Consider the following 19692-nt stretch of genomic DNA (forward strand, 5'->3'; position numbering starts at 1 on the left):
ATGAGCGCCGCACCCCATAGTCGCCTTTGACTGGACTCAACCATCCGGGGGTCCTTTTCCTTTTTTTTTTTTAACCTATCAACTAAATGAGGATAACTGTCTGACTGTCACCTTCCCCCTGCACATGGATGGCTTTCTTAAGCCTGCAGATGCCACATTGATTCAATATACTACACTCTCTCCTGCTCTCGTTTCTGAAGCAGGATGCATGACTACATTGACCGTAACCATTTCCTTACCTTTTTTTTTTTGACAGCCACTTAAGGATGATTAATAGAAGGTTTAATCTCATAAAAGATCTGGTTCTACTTTCTAAAGTGCTGCAAGATTGCGGGTGGACAGGAGAGGGTTAATGGAGCCAAGAAGAGCTCTGCTGGCAGCTGTCTCCATGGTCCTAGCAGAGATTATGAGACTCTTCCTTTTATTAGGTAAATAAATAGCCTATCCGTCCCTCTTGGTGGGGATGATGTGATCTAGAGGTGTTTGGTATAAGTAGAAAACAAAAGGAGACAGGCTGCCGTTTGAGACAAGTCATGGCTGCCAGACTGTTGCTGATTTCGGATGGGATTCAGTTGCACACCGGTGCCAATTCAGATTGTGCAACAAAGGTTGATTTGGAGGTGTTGATCTGAAGTTCTTGCACAAATAACTCACTTTGCCACCCTCCCCTCCTAAATCAGACATTTTGCGATAAGGAAAGGGATGAGGAACTGCCCTGCAAGATGTAGATAGGTAGCCGTGTTGGTCTGCCATAGTCAAAATAAAAAAAAATCCTTCCAGTAGCACCTTAAAGACCAACTAAGTTAGTTCTTTGTATGAGCTTTTGTGTGCATGCACACGAAATGTGTATCTGAAGAAGTGTTCATGCACACGAAAGCTCATACCAAGAACTAACTTAGTTGGTCTTTAAGGTGCTACTGGAAGGAATTTTTTTTATTTTGCCCTGCAAGAGTTTGCGAAGGCATTTGTTTGACACAGCGTCATCTGCCTCCCCACAAACAGATCAGAATAAAAGCTCAGAAAACAGCTGTTGTCCTCTCATCTCCTCCCAAACTTTTTGCAATCAAATCAGGATGTTTGCTCAATAAACAAGTTATCTGGAAGTGACCATAGACAGGAAGAGACCAGAAGGAACGGAGAGATGGTTTTGAGCTCTGCAAGCATCTCAGAGTGCTGGCTGTCTTCCCAGAGGTCTGATACGGGAACAGTGAGCTTTGGCTACTTAGAATCATAGACTCTTAGAGTTGGAAGGGGATCCAGGGGTCATTTAGTCCAACCCCCCTGCAATGCAGGAATCTCAGCTAAAGCATCCACAACAGATACTTGTTAGGGCAGTTCAAGCTGTGCCTCTGCTCAACTTGCTTTCATAGTGGTGGGGCCTGCGAGGATGCTGGAGCCCCAAAACCTGCTTGAGAGGCTGTTGCATGGGGTCACCTGACTTACATCTTTGAAGGGGCACCCCAAGCATTTCCCCAAAAGCCATATAAGAACACTAATTTACCAAGGGCAGTTGGCTGGGTCTCCCCAGCCACTCTGGGCGGCTTCCAACAGAACACTAAAATACAATAACCTATTAAACATTAAAAGCTTCCCTAAAGAGGGCTGCCTTCAGATGTCTTCTAAAAGTTTGGTAGTTATTTTTCTCTTTGACACCTGGGGGGAGAGCGTTCCACAGGGCGGGGGCCACTACCAAGAAGGCCCTCTGCCTGGTTCCCTGTAACTTGGCTCCTCGCAGCGAGGGATCCGCCAGAAGGCCCTCTGCGCTGGACCTCAGTGTCCGGGCAGAATGATGGAGGTGGAGACGCCTACAGGAGAAGAATGGCTGGCAAAGATGATGGACTATGCTGAAATGGCGAAAATGACTGGGAAGATGGGAGATGAAGAAGACAGTACAGTGGTACCTCGGGTTAAGTACTTAATTCATTCCGGAGGTCCATTCTTATCCTGAAACTGTTCTTAATCTGAAGCACCACTTTAGCTAATGGGGCCTCCTGCTGCCACTGCGCTGCCGGAGCCTGATTTCTGTTCTTATCCTGAAGCAAAGTTCTTAACCTGAAACACTATTTCTGGGTTAGAGGAGTGTGTAACCTTAGGCGTATGTAACCTGAGGCGTACGTAACCCGAGGTACCACTGTAAATTTAATGAAGAATGGGGAAAATGTGTAAGTTACTTAAAAGTACACTGGAAACAATTAAAAACTATGGCAGGATTCTAAAAAACACTTGCAATGTAGCGAGCATTATGGTGAAAACTGAGTATTAAGATAATATGGAGAACCTCATAAGATGCAGTTGGAAAAGAATAATCAGGGAAACCATGGAGGTGTGGAGGGAAGTCCGGGGATTCAGAGAATCCTATGTGTACATGATTATGATTTATTTGTGATGATAATTGTTAAAGGCGAAAATGAATAAAAAATATTGTTTTCAAAAAGAAAAGGCATTGATGTGAAGGCTTAGCCCTGAAAGACTTCTAATAATAAATAACTGGAATAAATAAGCAAATTACATCCACTGAAATAGTAGGATAGAAAGCACCAGCTTGAAATTCCCTACTGGTCTGAAAGTTAGAAGTCACGTGAAAGGCCGCCTACGCGATCCTCTATAAATGGAGGTCTCTGAGCTTCCTGCTGCTCCAGTCATAATGAAGCCCAGCTTGAATTGGCTTTCAGTGGCGCAAACAGCAAGGGAACACGGGATATGCTGGGCTTATGGATGGCCTTTTCCTGCTGATTGCTGACACCCGGTTTATGAGCTATAAGGAAGCTGCAGTTCTTCCAAAAACCGTGCGCTTTTTATTAAATCTGAACTGAAAGTCATTAGCAGCACTGCCAATGTGCAGACGTGGGGATGGAAGAAAGCAATAGAATTACGTCAGATTCTTTTAGCGTCGCAAAGCATGGCGTCGTAGGCTGGAAAGCCTGGAGCTGCTTCAGGACGACTGGAGCTGCGGTCATAACACTTGAGTCATAACTGCGGGTTGCAATAAAAGTGTCCAGAATGATATGCTGTGCTCCAGCTTGCTAGACGAGAAAGCAGAAGACAGTGACTTCCTGCCTATCCAGCCCTGGCCTAGAGTTCAGATGCTAAATATTCCATATGACTGCAAGCAATTGCCTCGTAGCCGCTCTGGTCCAAGGTCTATCCAGTGTGCAAGCTGCTGCGGTGGAATGGCAAAAGTGCATTTGAACTATGTCCGGTCCTCCTGAGTCCAACTCCTCACTCAACTCACTGAGTGGCTGTGGGTCTGCCCCTCTTTCTCAGCCTAACCTACCCCACAGGGTTATTGTGAGGATAAAGTGTGGTGTAGTGAAGAGCAGAACCAAGTGTCCCTATTTTCCAGGGACAGTCCCGGATTTACAGAAGCCGCCCCAGTTTCTGATGTGAACCTGGAATGTCCAGCTTTTCCTATTTTCATTGGAGAAATGTGGGAGGGTACAAAATAGGACTTCCCTAATTTCATTGGGACGTGGGTGGCGCTGTGGGTTAAACCACTGAGCCTAGGGCTTGCCGATTGAAAGGTTGGCGGTTCAAATCCCCACAACGGGGTGAGCTCCCGTTGCTCGATCCCTGCTCCTGCCTACCTAGCAGTTTGAAAGCGTGCAGTGCAAGTAGATGAATAGGTATTGCTGCAGCGGGAAGGTAAATGGCATTTCCATGTGCTGCTCTGGTTTCGCCAGAAGCAGCTTAGTCATGCTGGCCACATGACCCGGAAAAATTGTCAGCGGACAAATGTCGGCTCCCACGGCCTGTAAAGTGAGAAGAGTAGTGCAACCCCAGAGTTGATCGCGACTTGACTTGTCAGGGGTCCCTTTACCAATTTCATTGGAGAAATGTTGGAGGGGACATCCCTAATTTCATTGGAGAAATGTTGAAGGGGAAATCTCTGTTTTCATTGGAGAAATGTTGGAGGGGGCATGTAGTGAAGAGCAGAACCAAGTGTCCCTTGAGCTTCTTAGAGGAAGGGTGGAAGTATGTTGTTTAGTCATGTCCGACTCTTTGTGACCCCATGGACCAGAGCACGCCAGGCACTCCTGTCTTCCACTGCCTCCCGCAGTTTGGTCTAACTCATGCTGCTAGCTTCGAGAACACTGTCCAACCATCTCATCCTCTGTCGTCCCCTTCTCCTTGTGCCCTCAATCTTTCCTAGCATCAGGGTCTTTTCCAGGGAGTCTTCTCTTCTCATGAGGTGGCCAACGTATTGGAGCCTCAGCTTCAGGATCTGTCCTCCCAGTGAGCACTCAGGGCTGATTTCCTTCAGAATGGATAGGCTAGATCTTCTTGCAGTCCATGGGACTCTCAAGAGTCTCCTCCAGCACCAGTGGAAGTATACATGCAATAAATAATAAGCACCTCTAGCTAAGGGATCTCCCTCACAATTAAGTTGTCCCAGGATGAGGGTGTGCAACAGATATGGGTTATGTAGCAACCAGGGACCCTCCAGTCCAGGAGATTGCTTGAGGACTATTGACTTTTCTAATATTTGCATGTTTTACAACTGTGCAGGCTTGAGCATAGGGGGAGGCACAGCTTAAACACCCAAACAGGCAGCCTGCTGCTCCCACTTCAGATTTCTAGGGAGAGAGCCCGCACCCTAAGCCAGTTACAAATTCTCAACTCAGCTCTCCGTGTCCTTCTCAAGACTCACTCAAGAAGCTGCGGTTTCACTTAGGTAGACTTTACACCTACCACTTCCTCTGCCGAGTTTATTTGGTGGGTTTCTCTCAGAGACAAGCACATTCATTTGGCAAGGCAGAGCACCGGCAAAGAGGAACCCCAGGAGGCAATATCACCACCCCTGCTGCGAAATAAGTGGCAGCACTTTCCCCCTGCTTCACTTACACCGCTGAAGATGCCTTTGGATCAATACTTCCAGATCAAGCTCCAGAAATTTAATAACATCGCATCTCTCTTTCGCTATCCTGTTAACAGTTATCATAGCACGTAGTCAGAAGCCTTAACCTTTTGCAGTGGAATCCTGAATGTATTGACTCAGAAGTGCCTCTGTGTTTAATAGGAATTGCTGCAATCCTTTCCAGGCTTGCCTGCGAGTAAGTCCTATTGATCTCAGCAGGGATTCCTTCTGGGCAGGCAGGCAGGCACAGGCTCGCTCTATTAGCCTTGGATTTGCTACTGCCTGTCTGCTGAGTTTCTGTTTGTATTTATAAGCTTCTCTGATGTTTTAACACCTTCCCGTATTTGGGTATTATTTTTGGCTTTTATTGAAGCTGTCTTGAAAAACTCGTGGAACTAGAAGATGGTTGGGTGGTGATGGTGGGAAGAGATAAATAAATAAATAAAAACAGCAGATTTGCAGCCGGAATGTAGGAAAATGCCTTATACAGATGCAGATCATTGGTTGAATATTCTCGGCAGCCACTGGCGGCAGCTATCCCGGGGTTTACGTAGGGGACTTTCGCAGCCCTGGGTGGAGGTGGTAGCAGCGGCGGAGCAAGTTGATCGGGTGCCTGGGGAGGCGCACGTGCCCTGCGCCCGGAGGCGGAGCCAGCCACACACGGGGGGCACCATGGGGCCTCTGAGGAGTCTGCCTGCCTCTTCCCACGCAGCCACCCTATAGCTGGGGGGGGGGGGAGGAGGCAGCGGGAGGACCGTTTGTGTTATGTAGTGAAGTTCTCACCCTGGGCCAGCAGGGGGATACTGTAGATAGTTTTCACTCAGGTCCACATATGCAAATAAGGGATTGAAAGTGACGTTCAGTGATTGGCTAGTTACAGAAAATGGTTACTGTTGCGTTCTAGTGGAGCTCTATATAAGCAGGCTGGCTGAACCGTTCAGTTCAGTTCTGTTCTGGCCTGTGAATAAACAAGAGCTGTCTGAAGAATCGCTGTGTCCTCTGATATGTTCACCCACAACTTAACAGTTTGGGCAGCATGGAACCTGCGGGCGCTCAAGCCACCGCGTCACTCCCAGGAGAGACGCATGGCTCGGGCGCGCTGCAAGTCCCACAGTGAGTGCCGTCCACCATTTTGTCACCCCCCTCAGTGGGGATACCCGGGGTGGGCCGCACCTACTGCACCCCCTTGCTACGCCCCTGGGTGGTAGGGATTGAACCTGGGATTTTCTGCAAGCAAAGCAGATGCTGTACCGCAAAGATGCAGCAGAGGAGCAAATCAGATTGCGAAACTAGCAAGGGGGGAAGGATTAACACCCTCTCGCCTCCATCAGCAATGAACTGATCAGTGTTCTGAAAGTCGATCAGCTACTTTTGAAAACAAGTAGGAAGGTGGTGCTGTGGGATAAAAGAAAATAATATGAAAATGGTGTATAGGTGGTCTCTGACACCCAGTAAATTAGCAAAAATGTATAAGTCAACATCAGGCATCTGTTGGAAGTGTATAGGAAGGTACCGTTTTCCATATGTGGTAGTCTTGTACGGTTGTTAAAGTATTATGGGAAATGATACTGTATTAGCCTGAATATAAGCCTCCCTTTTTTTCCAAATTGTGACCATGAAAAGTTAAAGTGTGGCTTAAATTTGTGACCTTACAAAAATTTGCTTTTACGATATCACTGCTGAAACCAGAAGCTTTTCTTATAGGAATAATAGGAACGGGGTACCGAAAGAACAGAAAAAAATATTTATGTGTGCAACAACGGCCGCTCGAATGATATATGCCCAGAGATAGAAAGAAAAAAATTGGCAGCAAAAACTGTTGGACTATGCAGAAATGGTGAAACTTACCAGAAAAATAAGAAACCAAGAAGAGAGAATTTTTAATTTAGAACGGGGAGAATTTTAGGACTATTTAGAAGAACGATTGCAAACAGCTTAGAACACTAGCAGGATTGAATTAAAAACGAGCAGTGAAACAATTTAAATTGAGTATAAAGGATAAATGACAAATGGATTTAAACTGGATATGCAGTGATAAAAGATATGACATAAGCAACCGCAGAAAGGGGGTCGATAGTAATATTTGGTAATTCAAACTGGATGCGTAAGTTTGTACTGTTACAAGTTTACAAATGAGAAAATGAAAAATGCTTTAAAAAATAATAATAGGAAGGTGAGATACTCAAATCATATAGAAGAAGAGTTTGGATTTGATATCCCGCTTTATCACTACCCGAAGGAGTCTCAAAGTGGCTAACATTCTCTTTTCCCTTCCTCCCCCCACAACAAACCCTCTGTGAGGTGAGTGGGGCTGAGAGACTTCAGAGAAGTGTGACTAGCCCAAGGTCACCCAGCAGCTGGATGTGGAGGAGCGGGGAATTGAACCCGGTTCCCCAGATTACGAGTCTACTGCTCTTAACCACTACACCACACTGACTCTCCATCATGGGCTGCTATCCTATATTTATTTAACTATTAAAAGAAGCAGGTGCTTCTTTTTCACTTGGCTATCCTACCGAAGGCCTCTAGCCTTAGCATCCTTTTGCAAGCAGGGAGACAACACTACAGACGGCAGGGGCACACCTGATACTGGGGATAATAGCTTCACCTGGATAGCTCAGTGCCTTTATAAAAAAGAGGCTGGGAGGATATATGGTACTCATCTTCAAATATCTAAAGGGCTGTCACATGGAAGATGGAGCAAGCTGCTGCTCTGGAGCGGAGGACTCTATCTAATGGATTCTAGTTACAAGAAAGGAAATTCCTTTTAAACAGAGGTTGGATGGCTATCTGTCAAGGATGCTTTTGTTGAGATGCCTTCATTGAATCTCCTTGGAATAACCCTTGGAGACCCTTCCCACAATTCTATGGTTCTATCAGGGAGGGAGAGTGGATGGGTGGGTCGGAGCCATCCTTTAAATGTAGCAGACATGAAAAGACACGTAAATAATTATTTAAACAAAGAGAGTGTGACACATCTTTTAGGGCAATACTTCACAGAATGAGTGGGATGTTTCTATCACATGGGCACAGCTTGTTTTAGCACGATTTAAGGCTTGCTTCACTTTGTTAATAACAATGGCCTGCCTTAAAAGCTTGTTGAAAGGATTGCTGAGATCACGTCTGCAAAGTTCTTTTTAGCGCTCAGAAATCGCTATATAAGTTACAGTGGTACCTCGGGTTAAGAACTTAATTCGTTCTGGAGGTCTGTTCTTAACCTGAGGTACCACTTTAGCTAATGGGGCCTCCTGCTGCTGCTGCCGCACCACCACTGCACGATTTCTGTTCTCATCCTGAAGCAAAGTTCTTAACCCGAGGTACTATTTCTGGGTTAGCGGAGTCTCTAACCTGAAGCGCCTCTAACCTGAAGCGTCTGTAACCCGAGGTACCACTGTATAAGAATGCTGCAACCCTAATGCCCACATTCCTGAGAGTCAACTCAGTGGGGCTTATTTTAATTTTGTATAGGATTGTGCTGTAACTATTTTGAAAAAAATAGCAATAACAATGAAGTGTAGGTGGGGTCCACGAGGCAAGACACAGTGACAAGACCAAGAACCTTTATTGAAACCATAACCAGGAAACAGGGGCAAAGCAACTGCTTATATACATTCCTGAAAGCCTGGGCCACTCCCATTCCCAACGTGATTGGCTGTCTAAACTTCCAAGCTGCGAATCACGACTCAGAGTTTAAGGGCCAATGGCAGCGGCCTAAATCCTGAAATGTTCTGTGATTAGACATCATGTATCAAATCAGAACACAGGAGCGCAGAATTCTTAGTCCAGAGTCAAGCTCAGGCAAATACAGACCACTGAATACATAACAGAGAATAACAACAATAACAATAATATTTAAAATTGAGATTTGCTGCAAGTCAAGCTTTTGAAGCTGCACTCACTTTTAATCCTTACTCTCCCCAATTTTCCACTGGATTCTCTTTGCAGACAGAATACTGGCAATTTTTCAGATTAAACAACCCAAATAAATTTGCTTGGCTCACAAGGAACCATTTTTGTGTCAAAATGTAGTGGAGGATGCTATTTTTCCACCTGTTAATGTGAACAGAGACAGTTTCATTTTATACTTTTCCTGCTCTTGCCAAACCCATCAGCTTTTTTTAAATGATCATACCGAAGTGAGAAAGGCACGGCCAAATTATTTTGGTCATTACAGATGTCTCTGTCTTGTAAGTGCAAGCCTTCTTAGGGGAAAAAATGCTTGCACTTTCCTACAATTATCTCTCTCCTATAAATTTGTGCAAGATTGTCGTCACAGTATAATTTGCATGGCTGTCAGCAGATGGTTCTAGCCCCACGAACTACGACATGATGACAGTTGGGATCAGGGACTGAAGGAGGAGAGTAGTGAGAGGCAGAGGTAGAGGAGGGAAGGCAGTTGATGGCAAGATGACAACTAGGACAAGGAGATGGGACAACAACGAAAGGAAGAGAGGTGGTAGAGGCACAAGAGGAAGAGTGGATGACTGAGAAGGCAGAGGCTGAGGGGGAGGCTGAGATGAGGTAAGAATGACTTTGAGGTGGAAAGGAATAATGAGAAATAACTCCCTTTGCTGATTTCAAAACTGGAAGTTGGAAGAAGCTGTGTGGCTTGCAAAGGACTAAGTCTGGCTGCCCCTTTTCTTGTCAAGAATGGGCGAGGGTGGGAAAGCTTTGACGTCCCCCTCACAAGCTCACCATGCTTAGGTGGGATTGTGAAGCAAGGCTGACCTCCCTCCTACATTGGCTGAAAACCTTTCTTCCCCCCTATACTCTGGGGATCCTATACCTACTTACCTGGAAGTAAGAACACTTCCGCACTAGGTGTTTTAATGTGGAATTGCCACCCTTCCCCCTGTGAAAAGGAAGGGAGAGCAGACATACTGGAGGTTAGGGCATAGCTGTCAACGTTTCCCTTTTTTTAATCCTGAATAGGATTCCTCGCAAAAAAGAGGGAAAAGTTGACAGCTATGGGTTAAGGAAGAAATATCAACAACCTCAAATATCAACAACCTCAGATATGCAGATGACACAACATTGATGGCAGAAAGTGAGGAGGAATTAAAGAACCTTTTATTGAGGGTGAAAGAGGAGAGCGCAAAATATGGTCTGAAGCTCAACATCAAAAAAATGAAGATTATGGGCACTGGTCCCATCACCTCCTGGCAAATAGAAGGGGAAGAAATGGAGGCAGTGAGAGATTTTACTTTCTTGGGCTCCATGATCACTGCAGATGGTGATAGCAGTCACGAAATTAAAAGACGCCTGCTTCTTGGGAGAAAAGCAATGACAAACCTAGATGGCATCTTAAAAAACAGACATCACCTTGCCAACAAAGGTCCGTATAGTAAAAGCTATGGTTTTCCCAGTAGTGATGTATGGAAGTGAGAGCTGGACCACAAAGAAGGCTGATCACCGAAGAATTGATGCTTTTGAATTATGGTGCTGGAAGAGACTCTTGAGAGTCCCATGGACTGCAAGAAGAACAAACCTATCCATACTTAAGGAAATTAGCCCTGAGTGCTCACTGGAAGGACAGATCGTGAAGCTGAGGCTCCAATACTTTGGCCACCTCATGAGAAGAGAAGACTCCCTGGGAAAGACCCTGATGTTGGGAAAGATGTAGGGCACAAGGAGAAGGGGACGACAGAGGACGAGATGGTTGGATAGTGTTCTCGAAGCTACCAACATGAGTTTGACCAAACTGCGGGAGGCAGTGGAAGACAGAAGTGCCTGGTGTGCTCTGGTCCATGGGGTCACGAAGTGTCGGACACGACTAAACGACTAAACAACAACAACAACATGGGTTAAGGGGATGCACCTGCCTAAGCATGGAAAGTAATGTTGTTTACAGTAGGAGAACAAGGAGCGAATAGAGTTAAAACCTCCAGGTCTCTTTGAACTTTGTAAGCATTGCACCTGAGTGTATAGCACTGCACTGTCTAAATCTGGTCTCTTATTAAGGCTGCAAACCTATGCATGGTTTCCATTGAACACAGTGGGTGAAATCTGACATTGTTTGGACTGCACTGGCTACCAATTAGTTTCCGGGCCCAATGCGAAGTGCTAGTTTTGACCTATAAAGCCTTAAACGGCTCAGGACCGCAGTACCTCAAGGGCCTCCTCTTTCCATATGAACCTACCCGATGAACCTACTCGGACCCTGAGATCATCTTCTGAGACCCTTCTTCGTGTGCCTCCTCCTTGAGAGGTCCGGAGGGTAGCAACACGAGCACAGGGCCTTCTCTGCAGTGGCTCCCCGTCTGTGGAATGCTCTCCCCAGGGAAGTTTGCCTGGTACCTTCATTATACACCTTTAGGCACCAGGCAAAAACGTTCCTTATTAACCAGGCTTTTGGTAGATTTGATTGACATCCTAGGACCTTTTAAAATGTGGGAGGTTTTCTTTGAGGGGGTTATTGGGTTGTTGTTTTTATTTTTATTATATATTTTGTGGTTTTATATTTTGATTTTGTTCTGTGAACCGCCCTGAGACCTCCGGGTATAGGGCGGGTCATAAATTAAAATAATAATAATAATCCATCCTTATCCTACAAATATCTCAATAATAAAATTTCATTGACTGACTTCCAACTTTTCTTCTTCTTCTTTTTCTCTTTATTTTTTCATTCTCTTTTTTCTTTTCTTCCTTTTTTCTCTTTTGTTCTTTTTTATATGTGTGTGCTTGTCTGAAATATACAGTGGTACCTCGGGTTACATACGCTTCAGGTTACATATGCTTCAGGTTACAGACTCCACTAACCCAGAAATACTTCAAGTTAAGAACTTTGCTTCAGGATGAGAACAGAAATTGTGCTCTGGCGGCGCAGTAGCAGCTGGAGGCCCCATTAGCTAAAGTGGTGCTTCAGGTTAAGAACAGTTTCAGGTTAAGTACGGACCTCCGGAACGAATTAAGTACTTAACCCGAGGTACCACTGTATATGTATGTATGTATTTGTAATATTTTGGCTTATATTTTATAATAATTATGTTAAATAAATTAATAAAATAAAAAACAAAAACAAAATAATAAAATAACAACAACAACAACAATAATTGTGCAAATGGACTTCTGCTCATGCAACAGGCCTTCACCTTCCTCACCTCCCCCCTACAGCCCCCCAAATCTGTTCCATAGGATCTCACAAACCTCCCGAGGATGTTTTGAGGGGGCTTGGAGAGATGAAGGGGGGCAGAGAGGAAGGTGAAGTCCTTTCATGCAAGAGGGAGACCATTCTGTTCCCTCACAGACAGCACTGGATACAGCCCGGTGGGATCTACTTCCAAGTCAAACATTGACTTTCAGTATTAATTTTTCAGGGCATCTTGTACACTAAGAGCCATGAAAACAACCAAACAGCACATATCAATAGTCAACTGTTTGTTGCAGAGTTGATGAAAGCATGCGAATATCACATGAGTAGAGTGAAAACAGATTCGTCTGATGTTTTAAAAGGGCTGGAAAATAAAAGAGGGTCTTCATTCAGTGCCAGAAAAGAGTAAGAGTAGATGCCAGGGAAGTAAGAGTCAGGAGCGTCTGAGGACGTTCCCTCAATGACAGGGAACAGACAGGTAACCTCATCCCAAGCCGTATGGGGATTTAACATTCAGTCCCAGCAGAGCTTCGAATTGTGCTTGGAAATGGACTGGCAGCCAGAGAAGCTGTTTCAAAGCTGGCAAGATCTGCTCCCTTGTTGGGCCAGACCCATTTAGCAGCCAAGCAGCTGTACTCCGGACTAGATGAACTTTCCAATTTGTTTTTAGAGGCAGCCTCGCATATAACGTATTGCAGCAATCTAACCTTTGGGTTAACAAGGCATCGATCAGTGTGGCTAGGCTCAGAGATGTTGCAGCAGGTGCGCCAGGGTTTACTGGTGGAAAGGCCTGGGAAAACTTAGCATTTAAATAAACAAAACCCTGCTCTACAGGGCTTCCGGCACCAGGCCAGTTGGCAGACCAACTCTGCGTTACAACGATGTCTGCAAACATGACAGGAAGCCTGGCAACATCAACCTAGAACCTAGTGCCCAGAGTCAGGCAGTCAGCTCATGTATTCATAGCACTGATCACAAGAGGGATGATCGCTGGGTGGGAGGGCAAAGAGAAGAAACGCCATGATGCATGTTATGTACTGACTTGAATAGGATCCAAAATGCAGCAGTCTGATTGGTCCTAGAACAATAGGTTCCAGAATGCAGCAGTCTGACTGGTCTACAGGAGCCACCCAATCCAGCTCCTAGTGGAAGGGAATCCGCAACCTGATTGGCCTACAGGAGAATCCCGGAATTAGCCAATCACGTGGGGCCCATTGGGTAAATAATGTATATAAGGTAAATAATGTATATAAGGACAGATTGTGAAGCTGAGGCTCCAATACTTTGGCCACCTCATGAGAAGAGAAGACTCCCTGGAAAAGACCCTGATGTTGGGAAAGATTGAGGGCACAAGGAGAAGGGGATGACAGAGGATGAGATGGTTGGACAGTGTTCTCGAAGCTACCAGCATGAGTTAGACCAAACTGCGGGAGGCGGTGGAAGACAGGAGTGCTCTGGTCCATGGGATCACGAAGAGTCGGACACGACTAAACGACTAAAGAACAACAACATACTCTTCTACAGTGAATAATAAAAAGAAACACACAGTTCTCAGTCACTGCGATGGGGTGAGCTCCCATTGCTCAGTCTCTGCTCCTGCCAACCTAGCAGTTTGAAAGCACGAAGTGCAAGTAGATAAATAGGTACCACTCCAGTGGGAAGGTAAACAGTGTTTCCATGCACTGCTCTGGTTCGCCAGAAGCGGCTTAGTCATGCTGGCCACATGACCCAGAAGCTGTACGCCAGCTCCCTTGGCCAATAAAGCGAGATGAGCGCCGCAACCCCAGAGTTGGTCATGACTGGACCCAATAGTCAGGGGTCCCTTTACCTTTTTATGAGCATATAGAGAGCCCTTGACAACTTGGGACCATTTTAGCTATGAGACTGCTTTCCCCCGCATGTGCCCATTAAAAAAATGATCAAGTGATGTATACATTTTATGAAAACAAACAAACACAGTGGAAAAGTCCAGCTCTGTAACTTTTGTTGGAACAAAGTGACAGCCAGTCTGAGGTCTTGGCGACAGAGCTGATTATCAGGAGGAGATAAAAGATCCTACCCAGGACTTTTTTCCCCCTAGAAAAAGAAGGTGCCAGTTCTGCCCCCTCAAACCACTTGGCTGTAAATTCGAACCCAGGTTGGCACTTCCTCTCCTTGCAAACAGAGGATAAAGAGAGGAGAGAGGAGGAGAAGTATGAATAGATGACTAGGAAAGGGGAGCAATATGCCACGGAGGCACTCCTATGAATAAAAATTGCTTCTGAATAAAACAAGAAGCAAGAAAGGTCCAAGATGTATTCACATAATCTCTGCTGTTCATCTAATATGCACGCTGGCTCAAATCCTCCATGTATTATCCTCTTGGTTTTGCTTAGTCTTTACACAGGAAAGCCTCCCACAGAAATAAAAACTGAGCAAGAAACCTCAAAACTGGATGCACTATTAATTTTCCTCAGATTTTCATACAACTTGAAAGATTGTTTTGTTTCAAGCCTGCCCTCTACCCACTTCCCCAACCCAGCGGGGCTTAAAAAAAATATTTTTAGCATGTGACAGCTAAGTTGAAATGCACTGATTCTTTTTAAAAAAAGAAAACCTGGGTCAATTTGCTACAATTACATTTATTTTCGTGTAATTGAGCAAATTGTGGTGTCCAAACTGCTGGTTACTGATTAAAGCCTACAATTGATCAGATGGCAGAGATCAGAGCAGCTAAGGAAGGATAAATGCTGGTGTTTGATCTTCTATTGCAGTGGTATTTTGAACTTTCGGGGAACCCTTTTTCACAGCTCAGAAATGAAACCCTGTGGAGGATTGTGGGAGAATGTTCCAGATGGGGATCACAGGATTGGCTCAACCGTTTTTTGTTGGTTAGAATTCAGCACCTCAGAATCCTCTTCAATATCTTTAAAAAGTCTGGGGTGGACTCAATAAATCATGTAGGCAGTGAGTGTGCCCTTTCACTTTGTTCTTATAGAGAGCTCCTGCACAGGTATCTCCTTATTAACATTTAGGGATCTTCCTGTCTGTTTCACTTGAGACTGATCACATGGGCACACACTTGTCCTCAGCAGTATCCCGAGAAGCCTCTCTCAGCAGCCATTCGCCTCCCAACAGAGAGAAGGAACAGAAAGCAGTTTAAAAAACGAGAGTTACTTGAATAACAATCACAACAGAATGGAATGCCTCTCTCATGTGACTCACAGTCAGCCAATCACAGGAGAACTACTGCCAAAGGAGAAAACCTCATGTTAAAAATACACAGCAGTTCAACATAAGCAAACATCCCCATTTCTGGAAATTAAACCATTATCCTTAACACAACACACTTCCATTGCTGGACTCAGTTGAAAATGGCTTCTCCATGTGAACCAGGAAGTGACCTTGCCAGGCAACAGAATGACTCTTCTTTTCTTATCAGTGTGGCTGTGATCTCCTGGGTGGCATGGACACCATTAGGCAGTTGAATGTACAAGTTTACATGTTTATTCCATCTGTTTCCCTCCTTCCCACCCCCACTTTGCACAGCCCCGGGCTCTGGCAACTTACACTAAGCCACTGAGTTGTAGTCCAACAACTTGTGCATACCTAAATGGCCTCAGTCCTGTATACCTGAAGGAGCGTCTCCACCCCCATCGTTCAGCCCGGACACTGAGATCCAGCGCCGAGGGCCTTCTGGCAGTTCCCTCATTGCGAGAAGTAAGATTACAGGGAACCAGGCAGAGGGCCTTCTCGGTAGTGGCGCCTGCCCTGTGGAACACCCTCCTAGCAGATGTCAAGGCAATAAACAACTATTTTACTTTTAAAAGACAACTGAAGGCAGCCCTCTTTAGGGAAGTTTTTAATGTCTAATGCTGTATTGTTTTTAATATTCAGTTGGAAGCCGCCCAGAGTGGCTGGGGAAACCCAGCCAGATGGGCGGGGTATAAATAATAAATTATTATATACCTTAGCTGCTTCTGCCTCCAAGGGTAGCCATCAGTATCTCACAACAGAGATGGGGCTGATAAGCTTCTATGGAACCCTAACCTCCCACCCACCTCACCAGCCTTCCTTAAAAAACTCACTGTCCTTCCCACTGCCTTCCAGGAGAAGCTTCCAACAACAGTGGTGGGTTGTACGACAAGGGAGAAGGAGAGCGGGAGGACAATAAAAAAAGCAAGACGGGCATAAATGCACATGGTAGTTGGGCCAAAATCAGACATGGACATCTGGACCACCCAGGCCCTGCTTAAGAAATGCAGCATCAGTCACGCCTCCTGAGTGGGAAAAATCAATTCCATGTTGTCGCCTGCAGATCTAACATTAACTCACCCATCCGATGTCTTGGTAAGATAATTCACTCTTCTCCGCCCAAGGTTGCATCGAGCCTTTCCCCCGAAAATTGATATTCTCCACCTGTCAAGGCTGTATTTATGACGAGGATAAAAATAATAATGTCTTCCTGCAGGGGAATAATGAGACGTGGAGCATTCAGAAAACCGGGCAGAGAAGTGTGATTTTGGAACAGTGGAGGGCACTCCCTCATTCACTGGAATACCAGGAAGTGTAGCCCACTTTGCTGAGGTAAGCAACGGTGTTTTGTCTGAATCCAGAGGGTTCCAGTTCTCATTGTAGAGCCAATGTTGAGTAGTGGCTCGATCTATCAGATTAAGAGCTGAGGAAACTCTACCTGAGCTCTCCATTCAGCTTCAATGCCCTTGGGCTAGTTACTATTTCTTAGCCTAAGCTGCCTCACAGGGTTCCTGTGAAGAAAGCATTGGGGAGAGAACCATGCAATCTGCCTTGAGCTCCTATGGGGAAAGGGGGACATATATTAATGGAGGGAATGTGACAGGAAGGTTTTAAGACAGATTCGGTTATGAGTCACACTGAAACAAACAAGTGGATCTTGAAAACAGTAAATTCCACTGAATAGCCAGGGTTGGAGAGAAATGAATGGAAGCCTACCTAATTTACTTCACGCATGAACCAAATGCAAACCAAAACACAGCTATCTGTCCGAATTTGTGCTTCTCTAAATTTTGCCGTTTTTCTCCAACCAAAAATATGCATTTAAAAACCCCATTTTAGGGTAAAGTGTGCACAAAAATACATACAACGTGTGTGTGTGTGTGTGTGTGTGTGTGTGTGTGTGTGTGTGTGTGAAAATTTGCAACATGCAGTATATTAGATGAAAATGTATGCCAGGAGAAATATACGCAAAAAGTACAAATTTGCATGTGGACTTTTTAAAGGAAATTCATATACTGATGCAGTAATGGGGTGGGGTGGAGAGCTGAAATAAAAAACTGAAAGAACCCAAAATTGACAGGTCTGTCCACCCCTAGAAAGAAAAAGACTTGGCAGCAGCTGAGTTAGCTGACCATGATCCTTTTATTCTAGTGGGCAAACCTTGGGCTTCACAGTGAAAACAATCTCTCTCTTTCTCTTTGTCCCGTTGAGAGTTGCTCGAGGCCCCTATTAATGTGGTCCCCCACTGCTTTTGGCTCAGGCCCATCTCTGTAGGCCAGTTCAGCAAAGGAAGGGGGTTGAAAAGAGATCTGGGGAGGAGAAAGCTCAGAAGGCCTGCCAGGGGGAAGAAGGAGAACAGAGGCTTTTCTTCTGCCTTCGGGGGCTGCTACCTGCGTGGGTGTTTTGTGTGCGAGTGTTTGAGAGCGCGCTCGGATGCCAGCACATGCATCTCACTGCAGGGAGGCGATCATAGGCATAATGAGAGAGGCTGGCATTGCAAACAGCCGAATGAGAAAGAAAGGGCATCTGTGGGCACGACCAGCGCCATTGAAGATCGGAGCGCTATCCGATATAGCAAGGGTTGCCATTTGTTGAAACAGTGAGGGGAATGGATAGGGCATCATATTATAGGACCATACAAGGGATGCGGGTGGCGCTATGGGTTAAACCACAGAGCCTAGGACTTGCCGATCAGAAGGTTGGTGGTTTGAATCCCCGCGACGGGGTGAGCTCCCGTTGCTTAGTCCCTGCTCCTGCCAACCTAGTAGTTTGAAAGCACGTCAAAGTGCAAGTAGATAAATAGGTACCGCTCCGGCGGGAAGGTACACGGCGTTTCCGTGCGCTGCTCTGGTTCGCCAGAAGCGGCTTAGTCATGCTGGCCACATGACCCGGAAGCCATACGCCAGCTCCCTCGAACAATAAAGCGAGATGAGCGCTGCAATCCCAGAGTCGGCCACGACTGGACCTAATGGTTGGGGGTCCCTTTACCTTTACAATGGATCACGAGTTCAGGTTGCAACCTTTTCATGGATAATTATGGAACTGGAGAGCAGGAAACTGGTAAACTGGCCACATTCACACCATACTTTTAAAGCACTTTGAACAGTCGTGGCTCCCACCAAAGGATTCTGGAAGCTGAGGTTTACAGAGAGTGCCAAAAGTTTTTAGGAGATCCCTATTCCCCGCACAAAGCTACAATTCCTGGAGTTCCCTGCGAAGAGGCATTGATTATTAAGTCACTCTGGGAATTGAAGCTCAGTGAGGGGAACAGGGGCCTCCTAGGGACTCACAGCAGACTTACCAAACTACAGTCCCAGAATTCTTTTGGGAGAAGCCATGAATGTTTAAAGCGGTATCATAGGGTTTTAAATGTATGGTGTAAATGTGGCCTTGGTCTCCTACAAAGCAATTATCCTACTTAGCAATAGCAGTCTTCTCGGGGACCAGAAAACAAAATTAAAACCTTATGCACTATCACCACAAAGCAACTTACCTTTCTTGGGCATTTTAAGCACATTCACAGTGTGTATCATTCAATGAGTGTACAGTCTATGTGTCTGTTTTCACAGATAGTGGGGCTGTAGAAATAAACACAAACACTTGCACATGTGTAGAGACAGCTTGTACCTGTGTTTAGTGCAACGCGTGAACGAACCTTTACTGTTGTGCTTCGATGTCTGACGAATTCCCTCTCCCTTCTTTTTGTTGTTGTTAAAAGCTATTAGCCATGGCAGTTGATAGAGCTGGCTCAGTTGGTAGAGCAAGAGACCCTCAATCTCAGGGCTGTGGGTTCGAGCCCCACATTGGCCCAAAGAGTCCTGCATTGCAGGGGGTTGGACTAGATGACCCTTGCGGTCCCTTCCAACTCTATAATACTTGTATGATACTTCCAGTTTAAATGGAACTTCCAGGCTCTGAGCAGTATATGTCAATTGCAAGCGACACACAAGTTGTACTTGTGTCCTTCTTCTGTCTGATCCACAGGGCCCTTATGTTTTTGAAACTGGAGACTGCACAATTTTGCCTTCAGGGAGAATATGGACAAACTTCACCCACAGCTATCTCCATGTACTTGGACAAAACTCCTGAAACGCAAGCAGACCATAATAATGATGAATGAGTTGGGGATATCCTATTTCAAGAGTAGAGAACCAGATGGTATTGGACTCCAGTTCCCATCAGTCCCTGCCAGCATGGCCAATGGTCAAGGATGATGGAAGCTGTGGTCTAAAAACATCTTGGGGGGGGCAGAGTTTCTCCCATTCCTGCCCTAACCAGATCTGTTTCACCTGCTTTAACCTGCAACCCTCTATCCACGTACTCAAGCATAAGCCCTACTTAATGAAACTTACTTCTGAACAGACATGTCCAGGATTGCACTGGGAATTAGGTTACAAATGGAGAATCAGCTTTTGCTGTTTGCTGCCACGGCCTATTGTTATGTCTATCAGGAAGGGGACCTGTGTGTTCCTAAACAAGGTGGGAAGAGACGTCCCTTCGTCCCAAGTGTCTG

General features: G+C 45.6%; 1 long non-coding RNA gene across 1 annotated transcript; it reads right to left on the minus strand.

The window, feature by feature from the left end:
- Positions 1–14550: 14550 nt before the first annotated feature.
- LOC310708956 lies at positions 14551–16024 on the minus strand. Its single transcript, XR_014527257.1, has 2 exons — positions 15894–16024; positions 14551–15533 (listed from the first exon to the last, which is right to left on the minus strand). It is a non-coding gene; the product is annotated as an uncharacterized lncRNA (long non-coding RNA).
- Positions 16025–19692: the final 3668 nt, after the last annotated feature.

The sequence above is a fragment of the Podarcis liolepis genome (assembly GCF_965112155.1).
Source record: "Podarcis liolepis genome assembly, chromosome: 6".
NCBI lineage: Eukaryota > Metazoa > Chordata > Lepidosauria > Squamata > Lacertidae > Podarcis > Podarcis liolepis.